The sequence below is a fragment of the Amblyomma maculatum genome, chromosome 11 (genome assembly GCF_055883805.1).
Source record: "Amblyomma maculatum isolate TAMU_Amacu chromosome 11, ASM5588380v1, whole genome shotgun sequence".
NCBI lineage: Eukaryota > Metazoa > Arthropoda > Arachnida > Ixodida > Ixodidae > Amblyomma > Amblyomma maculatum.
Window position 1 is genome coordinate 128,310,492 of NC_139354.1, and position 13,482 is coordinate 128,323,973.

The following is a 13,482-nucleotide window of genomic DNA, read 5'->3' on the forward strand; positions in this document are numbered from 1 at the left end:
GTGCTTGGCCAGTGGTGTTTGTGGTACCTTCGATGATGACGAGAAGCACCCCCTGTAGTTTCGAAGAAGGCTGCGAATCTGGTTTTTCCTGCTGTGGGTCAATACTGGGTTGATGTCAATTGTGGGCTGACGGAAGTGGTCCGGTGCTTCTTCCAGTGGTTGGTCTTGGAGGGCAAATACGTCTTTGAGGTCCGCTAATTCGTCGAGAAAAGCGATGGTCGTGCCCTTGTTGAGATGCCGGTATTCTTCCGTGAAGTTTGTTACCAGCACCTGAGCTTGTCCTCTCCGGAATTTCGCGATGCCTCTTGCGATGCCGATACCTCATTCCAAGAGCAATTGAATATTTCCTTCGACGATGCCTTCAGCGGTTTCTATGTCTGTGTTACATACGCTGACGGCGACGCTTGATCGGGGCGGCACGGTCAATTCTCCGTCGAGGACGTTTAGAGCGACGTGTTGCGTCGAAGTTGTCGTAGCAGGTATGACTTTGTCTGCAGAGAGCTTGATGAGCTTGAATCGGAGGTCAATGATAGCCCTATTTTCATTTAGGAACTCAATGCCTAAAATCACGTCTCGGGAACACGGCTGCAAGACCTCAAAGCTGGTGGTGTAAGTACGCCCATTTACGGTTATCGTCCCGATGAAGTAATCAGGTTGCCACCTGCGGTGCGAATCAGCGGGCCATCCCAAGCGGTTGTAACTTTCCTGAGATGGGAGGCTAACGGTCCAATGATGACTGAATAGTCAGCTCCGGTGTCTACGAGGGCAGTGACTCTGCGACCGTCGATATCAACTTCAAGGTCACTTGTTCGCGTCCTCGCATTGCATGTGGGCCTTAGTGTCCGATCACGGCTGCGTCGTTTCTTGAGGTGATGGCCGGGGCATACCGCTGTTACTTCGCTGGGCGGCAGTGTCTGCATGCACTCTGGTCGTGTTGTCGTCGATGTCGTCTTGTGGAGCGGCGATGGAATGGTTGCGTCGTCGTTAGTGGTCGTCGGCAGCGGAGGATCTTCGTCTTTACGCCATTGAGCAACCTCACCTCCAAAGGTTGCTGCCTTTAGTTTCCCCTACGGGGGCTAGAAGACCGTCCTTGCACGTAACCGCTTCCCGGCGACGCAAATCGGGCATTGTACGGTGGTTGGGAGAGTGACAGACGCCTTGGCGACGAGTGTTCTCCGCTGCGCAGGAAGTCGTTGATTTCCTGTGGTCGCTCGCCAGGACGGGGTCGTGGGGCGTCAACAGCGAAACCACGGAGGCCGATCCGCCTCTACGGGCTGTGACGGAGAATGTGCCCTGCTTCACCACAATAGAAGCAGAGCGGTCGGTTGTTTCCTGTCCTCCAGGCGTCGCACTTTCTGGGGCTTGAGGGTCGTTGGTAGGCTTGGCGGGTGGGGACCAAGGGGCGGCTTTCGGGAGCAGGATGGTAGCGACGAGTTCTTGGGAGGTCGTGTCGGGGTGCAGGAAGACATAATGCAGCTGCATAGTCCACCGCTGCTGATTCATACTCTGGAGTCGTCGCTTTAGGAACGCCCAGCGCATGCTGAACTTCTTCACGGACGACGTCCGCGAGCGTTGCCACCTGGGGTAGTTAGGATGATGGTAGCATTCGGCGGAGCTCCTCTCGCACGATTTCCCGATTGAGGTCACGAAGGTGCTCTCCGCTTGCAGATGCGTTGGGGTAGTGGGTTGAGCAGTCCGGGTGAAGTGGTCGCTCTTAGTGGCGCATCCGGGTGGCCAACGTCTTCTCAATAGTAGACTCCTCCGTTCTAAATTCCGCAACGGTTTTTGGCGGATTTCGGACAAGACTTGCAAAAAGCACCTCTTCGACGCCTCGCATTAAAAATTTGACTCTCTCACCTTCGGTCATGTTAGGGTCAGCGCGGCGAAAGAGGCGCTTCATCTCCTCAACGTATGCCAGGACAGGCTCGTCAGTAAGTTGAAGTCTTGACTGAAGGAGGGCATGGGCTCTTCCCTTTCGGACGATGCTTGAAAAGGCAGTCAAAAACGCTTCCTTGAAAATCTCCCAATCCTTCATAGCTGCCCCATGATTTTCGAACCAAACTCGGGCATGTCCTTGAAGAGCAAAGTAGACCTGCCTGAGTTTCGCAGCGTCGTTCCAGCCGTTGAATTCTGCCACACGGTCGAAAAGGTCCATCCAGTCTCCAGCATCTTCATCCGGTCGTCCGTGGAAGCAGGGGGGCTCACGGGGTTGGACGAAAACAACCGGTGCTGTAGTAGGCTGGACCATTGTCAGCGTCGATGCCTTCCGAGATCGAATAGGGTAAGGCAGCAGACTGTGTTCGGGTTGTAGGCCTTGAAGTCGGCGGCTGGCTCGGTGATCCGTAGGCTGGTCTTCCAGGGCGACAGGAACATGGCTTGGGTCTTCGCTTGAAGGATCAAAGGCTGCACCTCCACCAGATGTCACGTAGGGGTGACAAGGTCGACGACACAAATGTAGGGTCGACGATTGCACTGAAGAAACTCTTTATTGGGCTGACTTGCGCCCGCAAAAGAACTAAGCAACTCGGCGGCGGCGATAGCAACAAACGTGCTCGTCGGTCGTCGGACAAAGAATGCTCGTCACACTCGGCAACGCTAAATTTAAAGGCTGCACAGAACTATCTAGATAACGTCGCAAAACTACCAGCACGGGCTGGAACATTCTGGAAAGACACCCGAGTGGCCGGAACCTTCGAGACAGATCTTGGTGCTTGCGCTACAACAAAACTGATACAGGTGTGACTCGCGACATCGAGCATTAACAAACAAATATTACGGAACTGATACGCGGTACAGTATCAGAGTGGTAAGCCTGTATGCCGGCGGCTGTTAAAAAACAACAAATACTGTTTTGAATGTTTCGCGGCAATTTCTTAAAGCACTTTCACGTACGGCTCGTCTACCCCCTGATTTCGCAATGCCTGCATCACCGCCGAGATTTCAACAGAGTCAATGATTTTTCGTAATCAAAGAATGCTATGTATAAGGGCTGGTTATATTCCGAGCATTTTTCTATCACCTGATTGGTGGCATTGATATGATCGATAGTAGAGTACCGTTTCCGAAATCCTGCTTGATCCTTTGCTTATTGGAGTCTAAGGTTTCCGATTCTATTAGCGATTACCTTAGTAAATACCTTATACGTAACAGACAGTAAGCTGATCTGTCTGTAATTTTTTAAGGCCCTTAGAGTCCCCTTTCTTATGAATGAGGATAATGTTTGCATTATTCCATGGTTTCGGTACCGTCGATGACACCAGGCACTGCGTATACAGGGTGGCCAGTTTTTCTAGCACGATATCCCCCCGTCCTTCATCAAATCTGTAGTTATCTGATCCTCTCCAGATGATCTCCCCCTTTTCATAGTTTCTAGTGCTTTCTTGACCTCGTCCTTCGTCACTGGTGGAACGTCGGACTGTTTTTCCCTACCGCCAATCTCATTACGGTCCTGACTACTTTGGCTACTGTAGAGATGTGTATAGAACTCCTCTGCTGCTTTGACTATCTTTTCCATATTAGTGATGACGTTGCCCGCCTTGTCCCTTGTCGCATACATTTGTTTTTGCGTATGCCCAATTTCTTCTTTACCGCTTTAAGGCTTTCGCCGTTCTTTACAGCATGCTCACTTTTCTCTATGTTATACTTCCTTACATCGTCCACCTTGCGCTTATTGATTAGCTTTGATATCTCGGCCAATTCGATCTGGTCTGTTGGATTTGAAGCTTTCGTACTCTGGCGTTTCTTAATCATATTTTTCGTCTCCTTAGACAGCCTACCGGTATCCTCTCTAACTATCCTACCGCCTACTTCTACCGCGCACTCAGTAAAGATATCTCTGAAATTATTGTTCCTTGCCTCTAGGGTAATGTCGCCATCCTCAGTTAGAGCTGAATACCTATTCTGTAGTGAGATCCTGAACTCTTCTGCCCTCCCCCTCACCGCTAATTCGATGATGGGTTTCTTTCTTACTAATCTGTTCCGTTCCTTCTTCAGATTTAGGCTAATTCGGGACCTGATCATCCTGTGGTCACTGCATTGCACTTTCCCGATTACCTCTACATCTTGCATAATGGCGGGGGTGAACACATTATGAAGTCGATTTCATTTTTAGTCTCTCCGTTAGGACTTTTCCATGTCCATTTCCGGTTCTTCCGTTTGCTGAAGAAGGTATTCATGGTTCGTAAGTTATTGCGCTCTGCAAACTGAACTAGTAACTCCCCCTTGCTATTCCTAGAACCAATGCCAGTCACCTACTGCCTTGTCTCCTGACTGATTTTTCCCTACCTTGGCATTGAAGTCGCCCATTAGTCCAGTATACTGCGTCTTTACTTTTCGCATTGCCGATTCTACATCTTCATAGAAGCTTTCAACTCCCTGGTCATCATAACTACATGTAGGTGCATAGGCCTGTACAATCTTTAGTTTATACCGCTTATTAAGCCTAATTACGATGCCTGCAACCCTCTCATTAATACTATAGAATTCATCTATATTACCCGCTATATACTTAGTGACAAGGAAACCTATTCCTAGTTGCCGCCTCTAAGGTAAACCTCGATAACACATCCTTCAGTACAGTATATGCCTGATTCGGCCTCCTAACCTCACTATGCCCTATGACATCCCATTTCATGCACTCTAGTTCCTCTAGCAGCACTGCTAAACTAGCTTCACTAGCTAGGGCTCTAGCATTAAACGTTGCCAGGGTCAGTTTCCAATGGCGGCCTGTACAGCGGAGCCAGGGTTTCTTAGCACCCCCTGCTGCGTCACAGGTCTGACCGCCACCGTGGTCAGTTGTTCCGCAGCCGCTGGTGACTGAGGGCCGGAGTTTTATGGAGCTTATCATAGGAGGTTGCGGCCAATTACTGCACCAGGGTGGCCAACTCCTGTTCTGGTGAGGGAGTGCGTTGCCGGAGGTGTTCACCGGCACCAGGTCGGGCCCCAAACCTGTGTATGCAATTCCATCGACACGCGTTTTTTTTTCATCCGGTGGAGAATTGCGTGGCACCGGGATTTCAACCCGGGTCCTCTTGCATGCGAGGCGGATGTTATACCGCTACGCCACCGCTGCTCTCTCCTAGTATATTGATATCGCTTTTAAATTATACTAATCTGGCAATTTATTCAAGTGCGTTTTTCCTGGTGAGTGAAATGGCGCAGGCTCCAAAGGAGTCAAAGACTGTGCGAAGCTTTGGAGAGGAAATAAAATGTGGTTTTTAAATACCAGTTTCTGGTTGTCTACATGACTCCTAGCTATCCCAAAAACTTATAAATATTCTTGCGTAGAGAGAATAATTTCTCTAATGTACAACATATTCTTTACCATGATGAGAATACTCGAAATATTTTATATTGTATTTTATGAAATAAGTGATTGATTAGCCTTTTTGTGAAAAGGTGCATGGTAATTAAGCACATCATTTTCTAGAAGGGTAATCAAATTACAAAGTAAAATAACGGAGCACAAAGATAAAAAAACACTTGTTTTGCACTTTTTCTTTCGTCGCATATATGACGCATATGGCGGAGCGTAATGAAAGTAAGCGAAACGTCTGAATTTTCATTGAATGCAGTAGACGGGCGCAGGACCACAATCTGTATGGGATTATGTGACACGTCACTAACCTCATACGATAGAAAAACAGCACACGACCATACCTGGTTGTCTCCAATTTTAGTCGTCAGTGATATCAACGTCGTCAACGTGTAAAAGGCCAAAAGAAGTCCTGCTACTTTTAATTTACGGAGAAGAAGCGCAATGTTGGTTCCCATAGGCATCGCATACATTCTGACAGGAGCCATCACTGTTGTGGCCGTTCCTTACGAAGACGACAGTAATCATATGCACAGACACCGCGCTATGGACGTGAGCACCAATATTTCATTGCTTTCAGTTTACGTCCTTCATCTGATCGTGATCAGCTTTTTTCCACGAGGGCATTTTATTTAGAATCATGTGTAGGGCTGTTTGTGTGTATCTGTGAGAAGCTATGCGTATTCTGCTGCCCCTTTGTATAATGTTCCAAACATGTGGACACATTTTTGGTAAATACACGTATTGTTTGAAGAAGTACGACCGTTTGATTTGAGCTTATTCAAACTGATTCAGACATATAATGAATTCTTACTTCAACGGAGCACGTTAGAATCTGTTTACTTCACAAGACGGATATATTAGTTTTAGCTGTTTATGGTTTTGTCAACAAAAATTGGAGTGTTTCCTTACTCAGTATTGGTTGGCCAAGACGTGGTCTCATCAGTGACCGGTTGTCTGTCGCGCAACATTATATCTCTTGAAACGGCTCAGTTGGCTGTATCTGCCAACTCAGGCACTGCATTTGAGATTCGAACACTCCGTAATCTTTAATCCCTAAAAGTTTTTGCTAGATTACAAAGGGAACTTCACGCGGATTGGTTATTGCCAAGTTTTTATCATTTAACAGTGACCTTCTATACGATGCGTTATATTATTAAAACGATGAATAGCAAGGGGCAAAAATATAGAATTAGTGAAATAAAGAGTAGATGCGTGCATGCAGGTGAAAAATCAGCAAGTTGAGCCAAAGGCGGCAGCATATAAAGGTTTTGCGTAGATTCGGTAAAGCAGGAGCTTACTTGTCTGAAATTTGAACTTGTTGCAATATATATTTATTTTATGAAATTGCTTTTATTTATCTTCATTTGCCGCTCTAGGTGCATAAAAACAAATGTGTCAGCTTGCTGCATTTAAAATAGCTCATTATAATAACCCGAAATGAAAAAGAAAACTTGTGAAATCAAATGGGGGATGTTCTATTTCTTAGATTGTAATTTTAACATTCACCACTTTCAAAACACAAATGCGAATAGATAAAGAAGGAATCTATCAGGTGTGGTATGATCTAAAAAAAATGAAACTGCTCCACAAGCTGATGAAGACAGCTGTTCTGATGTGGTGTTTTATTCATTAGATATTGCCAAGTGCTAGTATAGTGCAGCCTCCGAGCTCAGCCGCAGCGACGACAAAACTGCTGCTGGCGAGTGAGCAGCCCTCTGGTTACCCTGTTGAAGAAACATCTTTGCGGTTTTATTAGGTCCTGAATGAAATAATATGGGAGTATGCAGGAGCTGAAATGGGGCATAAAGGACCCATAAAGAAGCATTCAGGACTAGTAGGAGGACGCACAGGATATGCATATAGGTCCTGTTTCTCCTTTTCAGACTCCTTTAACTTCTGTATATCACATGTGGGATATATATTAGGAGTTATCGGAGTTGTGAATAGGTCCTGAGTACCATGATACAGGAGATGGATGGGCTGCTTAATCAGGATTTGTTTATGCACATTTGAAAAGGCAAAGTTTGACATACGCATGCAGTGTCCCAGCTAAAACGAGTCAAGAAATAAAAAAGAAAGCCTTTTTTAAATTGAAATGAAACGAAAATAAAAGTCTATTTTGCATTTCGATCTCTGCATGCGCTCCTATGAGCGCATAAGGTAAATACAATCAACAATCGCAGCACGTCTTCCGACCATATGGCGGACGCTCATATCTGTAACTGATGACAGGTCTGCAATCCGGAAGTGCAGGGAATAAATTCGCCTTTCCACATGAACTCGTGTGCTCGAGCATAATTCAAAACACACGTCGCCCGCCCACCGACCCATTCATTGATAGCTGCATATCAACAGCGATGTTTACTCAATTAAGGGTTTTTTTAGTCGATATTTATTGCCTCAGGGCATTAGAAGGATATGAGACGAAGGATGAATGAATAATTAAATAAATGGAAAATGGTTGGCTGATTTTATGAAGTCCAGAAGTGAGCGATGACGAGGTTCCTGGGTCCAAGTGACGTATGAGGCAGGATTGGTTGCTGAAAGGCCACCTATGCTCAGGTGCCGGATTCGTGTTGGTTTGAGCGCTGGGCAGACCCACAGCAAGTGGTGGATGTCGGCCTCGACATCTTCGTGTTTACAGATCGGGCATCCTGGGCGAGGATATAAGTGTTGGAAGTGTGACCATGTCCTAGTGACAGCTGGTGTAAGGGCAACATCGACCCAGATCCTTCTAAGCGCAACCTTCTCTGCACGGGTGAGACCATGGGGAAGGGATATCGCACACGGAGGGATAAGTGCATGTGTGCGGCGCCGGAGGTGCTTCTGTCTTGAGGGTAGCGTCGTCCACTTCGAGTAGCCGTGGGATTGATGCGTCTTGGTTCACGAGGCGGGTTCCTAAATCAGCTTGACTTTGGGAAGGCAGCAGATCCCGTGGGACCCACTCAATGCGTATTGATTGTGGGATGCGCGCCGCAAGCTGGTGGATGTCTTGGCAAGTTTTAGGGCAACGGCTGACACGTCGGAGCAGACGTACTGCTTGAAGTGCGTCAGTGCGGATGACAACGTTGGCTGTAGGGAGCATGGTTATGGAAGCCACGGAGCAGAGTGCCTACTGATCTGCCACGAGCTCAGCGCAGAAAGATGTTAGTGGTTGCGAAAGCTGAAACGTAGGTGTCTGATTCAGGCTAGGTCTCCGTGTACAGTAGATTGCCGTTTTGGCTTCACAGCCTTGCAGGCTTCCATCTACGTACACTACTATGGAATCTTGAGGCAGCTGAGTATCTTGCTCGTCAAATTTCTGGCGACGCAACGATGCCGAGTTGGCAGACGTTGGTCTGCGGATGTCAGTTGGCTTGTTGTCTCCTAACTGTATACATTCCCAGGGAGGGAGAACTGGTGCAGGTGGCTGAAGAATAATGTGTGACGTTGCATACGCCCTCAATGCTTGAGTGGAATGTGACAAAGTGGCCTTGAGTCTGCGAGCATCACGGCGCTGCTGCACCAGTTCATCGATGGTGTTGAGCTGCGCATTCTCCTGTAACGCTACGACCGGTGTGAGTCGTGGAAGGCATGTTATAGTCCTCATAGCTTCTCGATTTACGGCTTCAAGGCGATCCCAATGTGCTCTTGTAAGATGCTGGAACTGGGCCTCATAAACAATACGTGGCTGCAGAACCGCCCTCACTAACTGGCGCGCAACAGACGAGCCAGCGCCACTCGTTTTAGGTGCAATTCGTCTTATTAAACTCATAGTTTGAAGTGCTTGCTTTTTTGCCTTAGAAAGCCAAGCAGTCGCTGATCCTGATTGGTGAATTGTTAAGCCTAGAATTTTCAAGTTCAAACTTTCTTGTTTTAGAGTGAGTCGAGTGAGAGAGAGTGAGTAATAGAGAGAGTCGCATTGGATTTGAGGTAAATTTACGGCGTCCCCAGCGGCTGGTGACTGACGTCGATGAAGTTTTACACACAAAAAGTTGAAGGCCAATGGAGGATGTGTAATCAGAGGTTACGTCTAATGCTGACTGAAGGGCGGCCTCTTGAGTGAGAAGATAATGGTGAGTGCTCCATACCGTGATATCACCTGCGTATTGCCAAAAACTTGATTTCAGGGATGTCATGTAATCTCCCCGCCAATGGGATGAAAGTAATATTGAACAACATCGGAGACAATACTGATCCCTGGGGTACGCCACGTAGTGAAACGGATGAACCAAAAGTGTCACCGCTGAGGCGTATTGCAAAATTTCCTCTGCCCAAAAATGATGCGATAAAAGTGCGCACTCTCCGAGGGAGATGAAGCATGTCAATGGCATTCAGCATTGCAGCATGGTATCAAAGGCATATGATGATATCATATGTCTTTTCAACGTCCATCGCTAATATGGTACGTACATTGCGGCTGCGGGTAGATGGTAGAACTGCTGATGCCAAGACAGCCAACCCGTCCTCTGTACCTATGGATGGACGAAATCCAATTTGAGCAGGGTGATGAAAACCGTGGTAAAAAGCGTCCAAAAAAGTCGTGTGGCTAGCATTTTCTCTGCGAGCTTGCAAAGCGTTGATGTTAAGGAGATTGGTCGTAAGTCGGCGAGGTCTGTTAGAGGCTTCCCAGGTTTGGGAATAGGGATCACGACAGCGGTTTTCCAGCTCTCGGGTACGACACAATCAAGCCACACTTTGTTTATGGTGTATAGTAGGTGGGGAAGTGCAGGAGTACTGAGATTCTTGTAAACCTCATACTGAATTTTGTCCATGCCGGGCGCTGGTTTCCGTTTCGCATCGTCAATTGCAGCCAGCAGCTCACACATCGAAAAGGGGCTCGCAATTCCATCTGCGTCGGCAGCAGATGGTAGTTTCCATGCGTCTGCAGGGATACCTGCCACAATAAGATTTGCAGCTGAAGGAGGCAGTATATCGTATTTTGGGAAAAATTTTCGAGCAGCTTCTTTGGCGAAATAGCCCGGCGACAGATTTGCAGCAAAGCATGCTGTTGCTGCCGCGTCAGTAGAACGAAGACCGTGTTCCGTTGCACGAAACGTTCGCCAGAGTGAGGCAATCGATGATTTATCAGAAAATTGTTCACACCATGCATGCCACTGGAGTCGCGATAGATCGCGTTCATAACTCCTAGCCTTTGCAGTAAGATAATTCAGTCGTGTGCGTGCCTGCCCCGAAGTAGGTTCTCGCGTAGCAGCCAGCTCAGCTTGACGGCGGGCTGCCCACAAGTTAAGCAGGCCGAGATCTGGTGCTGGTCGACCTACATCAATCCAGGTAGTAATCGTAGCGCTGTTTAGTGCTCTCTGTATACGGTCAACAAGGAGTGACGGCGGATGTGAAGACATACTATCGAGGCATGAGCGAAAGCTGTCCCAGCTTATCAATCACAGAACATTTGCGTCGTAAAGGGCGGAGACGGGAGGGATGGAGACCTATGAGGATAGGGTGGTGATCACTTCAGAAGCAGTCTGGCTCCATGTGCCATGAGGGAGTTCCCGCGCCCAACCACCACGTCAAGTCTGGAGCATATGCAGCACTACGTATGTGACGCACAGGCCCTGTTGCTGTCCCAGGGTGATTAAGCAGAAAAAACGGAGCATCAGTGAAGGCGTCCCGCACACGCCTACCACGAGGGCTTGCAGTCGGATACCCCCAATCTGGGTGAGGGGCGTTAAAGTCGCCTCCGACTAAAATTGGACACCCGGCGTATTGCCGACGAACACTTAATAACCAGCCAAGATTATTACGGGAAGAGGCGCCTCCAGCTGGTCGAACGTAATATGAAACAAGAACAACGGTTCCTTTCAGAAATTTCGCAGCAACTGCTACTACCTCTTGGTATGATGTGCACCAGTTGTCACCCGTTAATAATTAGGGGGTTATTATTAACGATGCGCCCTTAACGGTGCGCACACTCCCAGACACCCTTAGAGTGAGTGGGGGTAGCTGTTCCGGTCGCCAAGGAGATGCCCTCGACCTGCGTGGCAAGCTCAGCCGGAGCTCAACTATCTTGTAGTGACAGAAGGGGGTGGTCGTTTGGTGCCCAGCGGTCGCCGGTTCAAACCAGAGAAAGGATCGGAGTCAGAAGTAACAAACAAAACACAATTTATGTAGAGCAAGAGTCGATACAAAGGAATACACAAGATCACTTGAAATACAACAGACGAGAGGTTCACAGAATACAAACGCTACGCATGCAACTACAGAATGATCCAATAACACAAAGGCTTTACAACAAATCAAACACGAGAGAGTTACATAAACAAACACCAAATTGTTCACCGGGCACTGTTGCAGTCCGACGCCTCAAGAGCCACGATGTGGCCGCCATACAAGACGAGCGCCGCTCCCTTGAAAGTCCGTGGGCTTGCCAGCAGCGGGTGATCCCCGGGAGTCCAGCCGAAGCACAGGCGAGCACGTCGCAAAACACTGATGAACTGACTGATCGACTGTCTGACTGACTCACAAGCGGCGCGGTCGCTTTAAATAGTGTGCGCCGCGTCTCTTTGTTAGCACGCGTCAAAGCTAGCGCGCACACACAAATAGCTTCGCTGGTTATAGCTCCCTCTTCTCCTCCCGTCAAGCCGCGCGTCGTCATTGGCTAGGTCCCATAGAAGATTCCGGAATTTTCTGGCGTATACCAGTCCGATGAACCACCGTCCTCCCCGGGCAATGGGAAAGAGGGTGACGGCAACGCGTACAAAGCTACGCGCTCTCCCGCGCGGGGAAGGAGGCTTTTCTCTCCATGCTTTTGCACGCGACGCCGCGCGGGCCTCGCGCTGTACCGGCTTGATGAAAATGTGCGCCGATTTCGTGACACAGCCCCTTCCTTAAAGAATATTGTCCCACAATATTCACAACAACCACGAACATCGCGCGCACATGCATGCGCTCACAATTGTATGGGGCAAATGCTCACATCACACATATTGCATAAATTTCACGAACTGTAATAACACATTACAAAATTCATACATCAATGCCATGATGTTCACAAACATAGCACGACGCTGTCGTCAGATACACACAAGAATCAACAACACACCGCTTTTCAAATGCGAAGCGCACAAACCTAAATTTGCGAGCGTAATTACAACCCGCGATCAGTGCGTGACACGCTTCTGTCCGCCAGGGATTCTGCCTTCGCTCTAGGCTCTCGCATTTGAGACGCTTCTATGTTCCCCGATCGGGCTACTGAAAATTCCCTGAGGCATGACTTATAGTCCCTTTGCAAATCACACAACCAATGTGTGCCGATAATTGCCCCTACAACCAGTAGCGCCGACGGATACACGGGAACATGTGCCAACGCGCACAGAACAACAAAAAGAATCACTTTAGTGGTGCCCTTTCCTAGGCACCGGTATTCCTTCCGCTGAAGGTGAAATACTCCAAGTAATGCCCCCATAAGTAGGAAAAACACTTGGGCTACCAGCATCAACGACGGCCTAGACATTCCTGACTTAATTTTCTGAGCCGTCCCTTTCTTTTCGGTTTCCTCCTGAGAGGCTTCCTTTTGTTTATTCATGTCTCGAGGCTTTTGTTCCGGCTTCTCATGGCCTTGCTTTCCTTGCCTTGCCTTTTTCTTTTCAGATTCCTTGCAGCGCACAGGCGCGGGACTTCGATCAGGATCCTCGGGAAATGTTTCGCCCTTGATATTTCCCAACACAAAATCATAGATAGGACGCTCCATGCACAGGGCTGTCAGTTTTCCAGAATAATATGGCGTCTGCACTTCCAATTTCGCCTCAGGGAGTAATTGAATTGAGCCGTCAATTAGTCTCACAGGACATTTCTCGCCAGTCAGATCATTCTCATGAATCAAACTGCGTTTAATAATTACGGCACTGCTACCTGTATCTCGCAGCACAGAAACTGATTTTCCTTTTATCTTTCCCCTCGAAACCGGCATCCGATTCACCGCAGATCCAGGGTTCACCACCCGGATTTTCTTGTCCTTCTTCCGGTTAACCACCTTCTCTGCTTCCTCCTCCTCTAGGTCGTGCACCACGCGGACCTTCCTGCCGTTCTTAAGCTCAACAAAGCCATCGGCATTTTCTTCCTCCAGGCGACATTCTGACTCTGACGGAGTCCTCGCGCATGCCGCCTGCGGAGCTGCCTTGTCAACGTCGGGACACGACATTGCTTTGTGGCCCTTCTGTCCGCAT